Source organism: Delphinus delphis, chromosome 5 (assembly GCF_949987515.2).
Source record: "Delphinus delphis chromosome 5, mDelDel1.2, whole genome shotgun sequence".
NCBI classification, from domain to species: domain Eukaryota; kingdom Metazoa; phylum Chordata; class Mammalia; order Artiodactyla; family Delphinidae; genus Delphinus; species Delphinus delphis.
Window position 1 is genome coordinate 135739560 of NC_082687.1, and position 11083 is coordinate 135750642.

Here is an 11083-nt window from a genome sequence, read left to right on the forward strand (position 1 = left end):
CGGTAGTGACGGGGGTGGTGATACAAACTCCAAAAGACTATAAATATTAGCCTTTTGGAACCATTTGGTCTCCCTTATCGTGAAGACAGAGCACGTCTGAGCTTCTCAGAGGGTCCTACAGACTGAATGTCTGTGTCCCCTCAAAATTCCAATAATCTCCAGTGTCTCAGTATTTGGAAGGGGGCCTTTTCGAAATGAATAGGTCATAAGGGTGGAGTCCCCCTGTATGGGATTAGTTCCCTTATAGAAGAGACCCCAGGGCTTCCCTGGTGGCGCAGTGGTTGAGAGTCCGCCTGCCGAAGCAGGGGACACGGGTTCGTGCCCCAGTCCGGGAGGATCCCACATGCCGCGGAGCAGCTGGGCCCGTGAGCCATGGCCGCTGAGCCTGCGCGTCCGGAGCCTGTTGCTCTGCAACGGGAGAGGCCACAACAGTGAGAGGCCCGCGTACCGCCAAAAAAAAAAAAGAGACCCCAGTCAGCATCCTTGTCCCTTCTACCATGCGAGGACATGGCAAGAATATGCTGGCTGTGAACCAGGTCCTCACCAGACACCGAATCTGCCAGCACCTTGATCTCCGACTTCCAGCCTCCAGAACTGTGAGAAGCAAATTTCTGTTGTCTATGAGCCACCCAGGCTACGGCATTCTGCTATGGCAACCTGAACAAACTAAGACAGAGGGTCGCACTTCAAGCACAGGAAAACTCAAATAATCAACCCATCTGGAGAGAAAAATCTCACGTAACTTAGGACCTCCCAACACACAAATCTGTATTCGTGGGAAGAGGGGATTTAAAAAGAAAGCATCATGCCCCGCATCCTCAAGAGCCATCCTGACTCTCAGTTAAAGTAACTCGGAAGCACATGCTGTCAATGTTTGGGAAAACCCTGTACAGGTTTCGAAAGTCATTCCAAAAGTATGGCTCCCAAACAGTTTTCAGATATATTCTCCTTTCTCTTCAGACGTCCGCCGCAAACCTCTTCACCAAATACCCGCCCAGGAGGCACCGTGTCCCGCTCCCAACAAGCCATTCCTGTAAACTCCATCTGACAGAAAGGTCCAGACTCGATGACAGTCCCCAAACCTAGCTCCACCTACCATGGCAAAAAATACCCCTCGTTTGGGAATTCCCTGGCGGTCCAGTGGTTAGGATTCCTCGCTTTCACTGCCAAGGGCCCGGGTTCGATCCCTGGTTGGGGAACTAAGATCCCACAAGCCGTGCGTCACGGCCAAAAAAAAAAAAAAAAAAAAAAACCCTCGTTTCTCACACCACTATCTAACGTCCAGAGCAAGAATCCATCATTTTTACTACTTCTTTTTCCTTTTCTTGATAAACTTATGATGAAAGTACAACCCACAAAAGGAGCCTCCTCAATGCTACTGCCCCCAGAGACGCGGCATAGACCATGGACACTGGGTCAGGTAAAAGGAAACTGGATTTCCAAACCCTGAATTCACGGGCGGCGGCTCCTCACAGGAAACTAAGCGACGATCTTAAGTACACAAAACAAAAGGCGAAGTCAGCTGCAGCGTTGGCATGGATGGAAAAGAAGTGTTTTCAATGGAGGTGTTTGAGGACATACAAAAGCTATCTTCTAGGGAATTCCCTGGTGGTCCAGTGGTTAGGACTCTGCACTTCCACTGCAGAGGGGCACGGGTTCGATCCCTGGTTGGGAACTGAGATCCCTACATGCCACTCGGCACCGCCAAAAAAAAAAAAAAAAGCTACCTTCTAATACCACCAAGGGCTGAAAATTAAGTCTTTTTTCCATATTAAAGAATAGATAATGGGTGGAACAGAAATTTTTCTTTCGAACTACGGAAGTATCACGAAACTACTCTCAAACCCTTCGGGCTTTATCAGATAATCAAGCTGAAATGCCATGAAAAGATAAAGCTTTCCTCCAGGATACAGGTGTAATAAACCTCTGACCACGTCCTCGGAACAAGGCAAGACGGTATTTTTGAAAAATATTTTCAGGGACTATAAAGGAGCCTTTGAAATTAAAATAATCAGAGCAATACAAAATTCAGAGAAGGGTTTACTGGAGACGTTGGAGAAATCCCAAAAAGGAAAACAAAAAGACAAAGAAATGGGAAAAGAGAAGACATTTAAGGACATTCGGGATCAGAACAGAGGACCGGCGGTCTATAGACGGAAGACGCCCACCCAGTGCCCATCACAGTGAATGAGGCAAGAGCCACGTCACGGCGTGGCCACCACGACATCTGCAAACACGAGGAATATCTACGAGAGCCTAAAAACTCACCCAGAGGAAAACACAGGTCACATACAAAGGAATGGCTCTGGACACATCACCTGTCACGATGAAGCTGGAAGTCAACTGAGCAGTGCCTTCCCAAGTCCTCAGGAAGATGATTTCTAACCCAGGATTCTATACTCAGCCAAACTATCAATTAAACGAGAGTAAAATGTTCCAACATTATACGAGATCTCAGAAACAATTATTTCTTGCAAAGCTATGGTGACACGCTCAACCAAAATAGAGAGAAAACTAGAAGGAGGCATCTACCCGGGAAAGAGGTGAGAGGAATTCTCAGGGTGATAGGGAATGTGCAGCAGGTCTAGGAAGCAACCAGTTTAGAGGAAAGCAGGCTGGTGAGCGGTTCAGGAAGAATTATGCTAAGAAAAGCACAAACTGGATGATGCCCTGTGGTCTGTGAATAGACAAAGAGGAGACTGCAACTTTGGGGGGTGGAGGGGGAGAAGTGACAGCACAGAAAACGACGCAAAACAAAGCAGGGCAATTCTCAACTCTAGGAAAAAGAAAAAACAACTGTAGAAGAAGGGAAACGTAATCAAAATCGACTACGTATCTCAGCTGTGAATAATGTTTCCATAATCATAATAAGTGCTGTTGAATATTTAACCAAAACCTTTAACGTAATTATACTGAGAGGACGGAGGAAAAAAGAAGTGGGCAGTGCAAGAAGGAGTGGGTAGGAGACCTAAATCGTCTTCTTCCTTAGCAGGATGTCTCTCACCCCAAATCTGGAAGAAATAGCTAAAATGTTGAAAGGGGAAGCCTCTGGGGAGCAGGAATCAGGGTGGAGAGGGTGGGGTAGTGACTGCTGGGTTTTTGTTCTAAATCCTGCAGAACTTCTGACGCTTAAAACTATGCGCCTGTGTAACTTTGTTTAAAATGGGGTATTTAATTTTTAAACAAAATCTGATACTTGACCGGCAAGAATATCAGATTAAGCGGTGTGTTCTTAAACTTTTTGGAATTCAACCCCTTCGAAAAAGAACGGAAAGCTATAAATCCTCCCCCCAGTACACACACACACAGGCACAGACACACAACATTTCTGCAAAGGGTATCAGGCAGTTGGTAAATTCCTGAAGGCCAGGTTAAAAGCCTTAGGATTTCTAGATTCTGCTTTCTTATAGAAGGAAAAAAGAGAAATCCTAATGAAAAACTATTAAAAACACCTACACGATCAGATGAGATCATGCTTGGTCTTCGATGCTGGTGACCATCACCTGCGGTTTCCTTGGCCACAAGATGCACCTCGTTCCTAACTATCAACGGAAGTATGAACTCTGTTTACTGCACTTTGCTTCGGCCTTGAAACAGGTTCTCTAAAGCTCAGGAATGTGAATCCCTGTTGGGTTGACTCAGCTGTTTCCATTCGAGAACCGGACATGGAATTATGCACTCTTCACCCCGTGAGGAAGAGTCCTTCACGTCCCAAATCCCCCAGGTGGGTGTTTTTTCTAACAAAGCAATTACTCTGATGACTTCTTGGCGAAACTTCTGTAATCAGCGTGGCCCGTTTAAGTACTCCAAAACACAAAGTTTCCTCTGCTTCTGACTGACCTGCTGCTATTATCCCACCATCAGCCCCATGTCGAGTCAGAAGCACTGTCTTACCGTTTAACAGCGATCTTAACGGTTCCGCCAATTTGCTTAAAATATCTATGCCTTTTCTTTCTCTGTGAACTGAGGGTGACAATAACAGTGTCACTGGACGCTGTCATAAATGGATTGGGTAACTGTGGGAGGCCCGTGTGCATCCCCTGGAACCTGTGATTTGTCACATCTGTCACATTAAAGGGGCTTCGCTACAGACCTCAGACAGGGGGATTAGACAGGGGGATTATCCTGGGGTTCTAGGTGGGCCCAATCTCATTGCATGAGCCCTTAAGAGCAGAGAACTTTCTCCAGGCAGAAGAAGAGAGATGAAGCAGAGGGGACACCAGACAGCTGGCGCGGGACTGGCCGGCCCTCGCTGGCTCTGGCAGCCAGGGGGTTCCGAGCAAGGTCCAGGAAGACGCCTCTAGGAGCCAGGGGCAGCTTCCCGGCTGGCAGCCAGCAAGGAAGCAGGGTCCCCGGCCCTACAAGTGCCAGCTACTATCGGCATATTCGGTGGACAATCGGAATGAGCTTCCCTGCAGTTCTCCTCCAGATTCTCCAGTAAGGAACACAGCCCTGCAGACACCTTGTTTTTGGCCCGGTGAGACCCGAGTCAGACTTCTAACCTACAGACTGTAAGATAATAAACCTGTGTTGTTTCAAGCCACTCAGTGTGGGGCAATTTGTTACAGCAGAAGCAGGAAACTCATACAGTGATATATGTGAAAATACCCAGCAGTGTCCGTCACATCATCAACGTTCAACAAGAGTCAACTGACTTCCTTAAATCAAAAGACAGGGACGGCCGTACTCCATCCAAAACAACAGACCATAGACTTGTTCTGATAAATGCAGATTTGGGGAATTATAAATTGCCCAGAATATCTACATATTCTAGGCTTCAGGTAATTCACTGGCCTTCCGTTCATTTATAAACCTTTCACTGCCTGTCTTGCCTGACAAACTCTAAGTGCCACGGAGGAGAATAAATGCTGGATTGTGTGAACCAAGCCGGCTCCCGAACTCTCCTGCGTACCCCTAGCAGCACCTACCACCTGCACTGAGTGATACCAGGTCTGCTTCTCCCGCTACACTGTGAGCCTCCAGCGATTCTCCAGTGAGGACTGGGTCCCACCTTCGAATCTCTGCATGTAGCCCATACTCGGGCACATCACGGGTAATCTATCTGAATGGCTGTCAAACTATGTGACGGTGCAACGTACCATCTGCATCTAAAGTATAAAGTGCACTGCAGTTTCCAAGGTGGCTTGAGGACAGAAGGCCAAGGACACTGTGGTGCTGAGGTCAGGTTCACCCTGATGCCTGCTGCTCACTCTGCTGGAAGTTTCAGAGGTGAACAGGCCAGCCCTCAAGACAGGGCACTTAGGAACTAAAGTGCCCAGCAATTATGCTTCATTAAAGAAAGGTTCATAGGAACAAACGTATGAGACAGACTGTTAAAGGCTACATTTCTGCACGTTCAGTAGCCTTACTTACAAAAGATTAACGTCTCTGAAACTTGAATTTGATGTTCCCCCAAAAGGCTAAGATATCAAACAACACGGGCCAATGAAAGACAGAAAACAATCCTAAATGAAGTTGCCTGACACCCTTCAAGTTAAGGATCATCTGTACATTAAACATTTGGAGTTTTAAAAAACCCAGATTCATTACATTCTTAATGAAGCACTTTTTTTAAATCCTTGACAACATAATATTTTACAACTTACAAAATTGCGTTACATTCATGATTTCATTTTATCCTCAGAACAATCTCTTGAGCTAGATAGAGCAGGTACTACCAACGATTAACTCCATTTTACAAGTGCGGGAACTGCAGTTCAGAGAAGTACTTGGACTTAACAAAAGCCTTACTGGGGCCAGCTTTCCTGTGCAAAAGAACAGGAGTAAGTTATCTTTACTACACTATTCATATTACATCCTGTCAACATTCAAAACGGTTTTGATGTAGCCAGCAATGATAGACACGTACATGATAAGATCTTTAAAATGGAAAAGAAAGAAGAAAAAACCATTTGGTAGGGCTTCCCTGGTGGCACAGTGGTTAAGAATCCGCCTGCCAAAAATAAAAAAAAAAGAATCCGCCTGCCAATGCAGGGTACACGGGTTCGAGCCCTGGCCCAGGAAGATCCCACATGCCGCGGAGCAACTAAGCCCGTGCACCACAACTACTGAGCCTGCGCTCTAGAGCCCACAAGCCACAACTACTGAGCCTGCGCTCTAGAGCCCACGAGCCACAGCTACTGAACCCTCGTGCCACAACTATTGAGCCCGTGTGCCTAGAGCCCGTGCTCCACAACAAGAGAAGCCACCGCAATGAGAAGCCCACGCACCACAACAAAGAGTAGCCCCCGCTCGCCGCAACTAGAGAAAACCCGCAGGCAGCAACGAAGACCCAACGCAGCCAAAAATTAATTAATTAATTAATTTAAAAAAAAAAACATTTGGTAGGTGATGTGGGATGGGGGGGAAGTAACAGCAAAGACTTAGATTTATAGTCTAAGAAAACAATTTATCACTGAATTTCTAGTCCTAGGCAAACAATGCTTAAACAAGATGATGTATAGAATATCATCATCTCAAAAATGGCGAATGCACCATCAGTTCTTTAAGGTGGGGTGGATTCAGCGCTCTGATTAGGCCACCAGGGAAGAGCTGGTTAACCCTCTTCCTCCAGTAAAGAATAAGAGGAACAACATGGAAAAGCAGAGCTCAAACGCTATCTTCTCCATCCCCAGGCATTCTCTTCCATGAAACACCCTTTTCATTTAATCCACATAAAAATCAGGCCTTCTTGCAGAACAAGTACTAACTAGTTTTCAGTGAAAACATTAAGACAATCTCAGGAAAAATTCAAAGAAAAAAGACAATCTAAGGAAACCACAAAGAAAATCCATTTGTGTTTCTGAAGACCCCTCCCAAAAAATAAGGTCCCTAACAGAACAAACCGCATGGAGTATGTAACAGAGCGCTTTTTTAAAATTAATTAAAGACCACAAATCAAAACAAGGACAAAAATCCTACCTAACATGAAAATATAATTTGATGGCATCACTCCTTGACCAAACAGCTACCGTCTATGTTTAATCCCTGTAATGATCCAAATAAGAATAGCAGAGAGGGAATTCCCTGGAGCTCCAGTGGTTACGACTCTGTGCTCTCACTGCCGAGGGCCCGGGTTCAATCCATGGTGGGGGAACTAAGATCCCACAAGCTGTGCAGCGCAGCCAAAAAACAAACAAACAAACAAAGAATAGCAGAGAAAATCGTGTATCCTTTTGACAGACGTGTGGCTTTAAAATAACCGAGCACATCAAATTCCCATCTTGCCAAACAGATGAATTGGGAGGTTAATATTTTGAAGGATTTATTACTAGAGTCCTTAGAAGTAGAGCTTCCTTATAGGTCATTTAACATATGTAAATTTTTGCAAGTAATAATTTTAAACTATGCTTGAAACCATTATACAAAGCCACATACACTTACTCAAGGTACTGCCAAAGTTCACTTATTTCAGAGTCTCCGCATTAAAATCTCTGTTAGAGACTGCGGCATAAGAGAAGCCTGCAGTTGGCCGACTTCATATGACACTCAAAAGATCAGCAAAATGCTCCTGCCAAGAGTTCTGCATCCAACAATTTCATTAAGGAAAACTTCAAACCAATTTGATAGAGCACAGATGCTGCAAGCAAAATGTGGTTATGAAGAAGATGCAAGACAATATCAAAAAGTGGCCTAGGGCCTTCCCTGGTGGCGCAGTGGTTAAGACTCCACCTGCCAATGCAGGGGACACGGGTTTGAGCCCTGGTCCAGGAAGATCTCACATGCCACAGGGCAACGAAGCCTGTGTGCCACAACTACTGAGCCTGTGCTCTAGTGCCCACGAGCCACAACTACTGAGCCTGCGTGCCACAACTACTGAGCCCATGCGCCACAACTACTGAAGCCCGCACGCCAAGAGCCTGTGCTCCGCAACAAAGAGAAGCCACCACAATGAGAAGCCCACCCACCACAACGAAGAGTAGCCCCCGCTCGCCGCAACTAGAGAAAGCCTGCACGCAGCAACGAAGACCCAATGCAGCCAAAAAATAAATAAATAAATTTATTTTAAAAAAACAGTTGCCTAAGCTTCCATCATAGACCTGCCCCTTCAACTCTGAGACAAAGTATACACCCATGCAACTGTGGAAAGAAAAAAAAAAAGGGAAAGAAGGAAAAAGAACTTCTACTTTAGAATCTACATTTTCAAAGATCCCCGTTATTTATACAACTGCCACTAAGAGAACTTTCCTCTGCTTTATTTGGTTGAAAGAATTTAAAGGTTAAGGGCTGACAAGGTTCTTACCTAGTTTAAAAACCTCAAAGGTGAGGAAACTGAAGCCTAGTGGTTCTGCAGGAACAAATGGCAACTTTATTCCAGAGCCAGAATCAGACCAAATAAATTCGAATCAAGTACTCTACACTGTACAACAAACACTAGGAAGTTACAGCAAATGTTAATCTAAAAACCCTTAGGAGAATTGAAGAATTGCAGATTTTAAATCACAGGAAAGACTTGGCTCCGTGGTACGGAAAAAGGACCTCTCGTTTAGAAGGACCTCTCATTTTGATACACCTCTTCCTCTCTGGGTACTACAGCAAACCACCCTGTCCTTGAAGACCACAGCTCTCAGAGGGCTGGGCATGAGGACGTCAGGGAAGACTTCAGAAAGAAGTCACCTAAACTGAGACTGTAAGAATGGGTGAAAGCCTGGAGCCGGGCGTAGGGCAGATGGAAGAGAGAGAGAGGGCAGAGAAGTCAGAGCGAAGGGCCTGCAGGCTGTCTGGACTTCATAACAGCGACAGCTGCAGCTAGGACCACATTTTCATCTTGCATGCCTGTTATTTATACACCATCTTGTTCACGAAGAATTTCCATTTGGGCATTAGAGCGACTTGCGCCTACAGCTCAGTTTTCTGTCTTGGACCAGAACACTCTGGAAAGGAAAAGACGTTTCAGAGTCTTGTTAGACTTGCAAGTCTAACAAGGCTTGTTCGACTTCGCGTTCCCCAGGGAAAAGAATCATCCCTGGAACATAACAGGTGTTTTCATAAGTTTGATAAAAGGGTAAGTGAATGACCCCAGTTCATTTAAGTGGCTGAGAGACACACAGCCTGCAGGGTAGTAGCAGATCTTCTTGCCATCAGGCTGAAATCCAAGTCTCCCGATCCACAACCTCACCCCTGCTATTCCTTCTGTAAACCTGACCTCTAACTGTAACTGCCTTGGCCTCATTCCGTGGGTGTGGATTCCCCTCCTTCAAACGCACTTTCCAGCCCGCCAAATTCTTGGGAAAGTTTCCTCCACTCTCCAGGCGCTGAGAGAGCTGCAAAGTTAAAGCTGGCTTTCCAGACCTTTTTTTTTTTTTTTTTTTCCCAATCCTAACGGAAGAAATCAAGAAGCGCCGGGCAGAGGGACCAGGCTCCCTCCAATCAGAGCCGGCTCCCGCCGGGCCGGCCAAGCCTCGCGCCTGAGCAGGAAACGCGGCGGCCTGACTCGCGGTCCCCAGGCGCGGTGACAGCCCCGCGCTCCCCGGGGACCGGGCCGGGGAGAGGAGCGGGTTCCCGGGGAAGTGCAGCCGCTTCTGCTCAAGTGGCAAATAAGGCAATAAATAAAACAGCGGGTCAGCTGTCAGACGCAGGCCATCTGCGTGCCCCACGCACAGCCGGCTACAGCCCGACGGGCGCCACTACCCGCACAAAGACACCCCGAAACACATGAAACCCCCAACACACACGCACGCACGCGTGGGGCAGAGGGGAGCCTGCCCCCGGTACTGATCACACCCCGACGAGATGCGGGGGGAGGGGACGGGGCACAGCCCTCCAACTCGCAGGGTGGCCAGGACGCCGCGCGCGCGGGTCCACGCAGAGCCACCCTCAGTGACACACACACACTCAGTGAACCAGTCATGGGGGTGGGGAGCGAGAAAAGGCCCCACTCTCAGAGTGCCCAGGATCCCTACAATCGAGGGTCCACGCGGTCACCCTCAAGGAGACACAGCGAACCAGTCACACCAGGGGTGAAGGGGAGGGGGGACAGAGACAGTCTCCCACTCTCAGGATGTCCGGGATCCCCACGCGCGAGGGCCCACGCAGAGCTACCTTCGGTGACACAGCGAACCAGCCACTCCACGGAGTGAGTGGGGACCGAGACAGTCCCCCACCCTCAGGGTCACCAGGACCCCGCGCGGGGCTTCACGCGCGGATCCACGCGGAGTCGCGGCAGGCGCGGTGCCCCCTCGGTGCCACCCCGAGGCCGAGACCATGCCCGGCGCCCAGACGCGCGACGACCCGGTCAGTCCCCCTCTGCGTCCCCGTCCCACAGTCGCTCAGGGCGGCGGCCGCCAACTCGGGTAGCTACCTCGCGGCGCCCCCCTCGGACCTGCCACACCCGGCGGGGACCCCAGCTCGGCCCAGGACTCCTGCCGCCTGGGACCCCCGTCCAGCCCCGGGACCTCCGCCCGGCAACCTCGTCCGGCTCGCGGACCTCAGTCCTCTCGGGGACTCCCGCCCGGCCTGGGACCCCTGTCGCCTGAGTCCCCCGCCCGGCCTGGGATCCCTGTCCGGCCCAGAACCTCGCCCGGCTCCGGGACCCCTGCCTCCCGAGGACCCCCCCCCCGCCCGGCTGGGACCCCTGCCGCCTGGGACCCCGTCCGGCCCCGGGACCTCCGCCCGGCCGTGGGACCCTCTCCCAGCCCCGGAACCCATGTCCGCCGGGGACCCCCGCCCGGCCCGGCCCCGCCGCCCGCCGCCTCACCTCAGGCCGCCTCCCGGGCAGCACTCACTCCTTGCCGGAGGTGCCCTGACCGAGCGAGACGGAGCCGAGCAGCCCGCAGAGCCGGAGTCGCCGCAACAATGGAGCCCCGGGGCGGGGCCGCCTCGCAGCCGTCTCAGCCCGTCTCGCGCTCAGGGTCCGGCTCCGTCTCCCGCTCCGCGAAGAGCAGCTGCCGGCGAGAGGTTGCAACTGGGCTCAGGCAACGCGCAGGCGCACTCGCCCCACCCGCGCCCCTCCGCCCCGCCCCCGGCGGCGCCCGGCGCTCGGGGCCCGCCCCCCAACCAATGGAGAGGGAGCTGAGCGCCGAGGGCGGGGCCTGTAGAAACAAAGGGAGGTGGGGCGGGGCCGTTCCAGGGCTGGGCTGCTGGG

General features: G+C 50.0%; 1 protein-coding gene across 1 annotated transcript in view; it reads right to left on the reverse strand.

The window, feature by feature from the left end:
* Positions 1 to 10855, reverse strand: part of AFAP1 (actin filament associated protein 1) — a 146610-nt gene extending 135755 nt beyond the window's left edge. The window contains exon 1 of the mRNA XM_060011881.1: positions 10697 to 10855. The gene's annotated coding sequence lies outside the window, so the exon portion shown is untranslated. The remainder of the gene's footprint in view (positions 1 to 10696) is intronic.
* Between the last annotated feature and the right edge of the window lie 228 nt (positions 10856 to 11083).